Genomic DNA, 986 nt, shown 5'->3' with positions numbered 1-986 from the left:
GAAAATTGATTATAATATTAAAATGAGCATAACAGCAGTTAAAACAATAAAATCATAATACAAAGTAAAAACACTGAATCAGATAAGCCATTATAGCATTTTATTTAAATAAAGATAAAATTTAAATAAACTTAACTTTAAACTGATGCAATGAGGTGTGCAGTGATTGTCAAATTACTGTAGCTCTACATTGGCAAGAGGAGAGTAGGATCACCCGTGGGTAATCTTTCAAATCAGTACAAGAGAAGAGAATAAACTAGTTGCTAGAATAAAATTACTTACATGTCACTTTGTTCCTTATTTAGTCATTTACCATATTTCCGAGTTAATGATTTAATATCTTTTTTATAACCTTTGTTATCATAACATAATGTTTAGGGACAACATGAAACCTGTTGGTCCATCTCGGCTGTCCCATCCTCTAAACTAAACTATTAACACAAAAATAATTTAAATCCAGCCCCTATCATTCATACAGTTATCAAGCTTTCTCTTAAACTCACTTATATTTACTGCCTCCTCAACATCCAAAGGTAACCCATTCCAAAGGACAATCACCCTTTTAGAAAAATAAAACTGTCTTAGCTGAAGATGACTTCTACCCTGCCAAAATTTATATTTGTGTCCCCTTGTCCTACTATTTTCACTATTAAGTATGAAATAAGATGATGCATCAACATTGTCAATTCATTTTACAATCTTAAACACCTCAATCATATCCCACCTAACTCTTCTTGTTTCAAGATAAAACAGTTTTGAAGATCTTAATCTTTCCTCATATGATAAACTTTCCATCCCAGGCATCATTCTAGTAACCCTCCTCTGAACCCTTTCCAACAACTAAATGTCCTTCCTAAGGTATTGGGCCCGAGACTGAACACAACACTCCAAAAGTGGCCTAACCATTGACCTATACAATGAAACTAATAATGGCTGGAGACGGCTTAAATGGGTAATGAAGAAAAACTTTAATATAAGTTTAACAT

The 986-nt window shown here is 32.7% G+C and overlaps 1 protein-coding gene across 5 annotated transcripts in view; it reads right to left on the bottom strand.

Annotated features, from left to right (window-relative positions):
• LOC106460602 (putative RNA polymerase II subunit B1 CTD phosphatase RPAP2) overlaps positions 1–986 on the bottom strand; it is a 38,873-nt gene that overhangs the window by 2,948 nt on the left and 34,939 nt on the right. The gene's annotated exons all lie outside the window — the stretch shown is intronic.

The sequence above is a fragment of the Limulus polyphemus genome, unplaced genomic scaffold (assembly GCF_000517525.1).
Source record: "Limulus polyphemus unplaced genomic scaffold, Limulus_polyphemus-2.1.2 Scaffold802, whole genome shotgun sequence".
Taxonomy (NCBI): domain Eukaryota; kingdom Metazoa; phylum Arthropoda; class Merostomata; order Xiphosura; family Limulidae; genus Limulus; species Limulus polyphemus.
The sequence above is the reverse complement of the archived record's forward strand: the minus strand, read 5'-3'. Positions and strand labels throughout refer to the sequence as shown.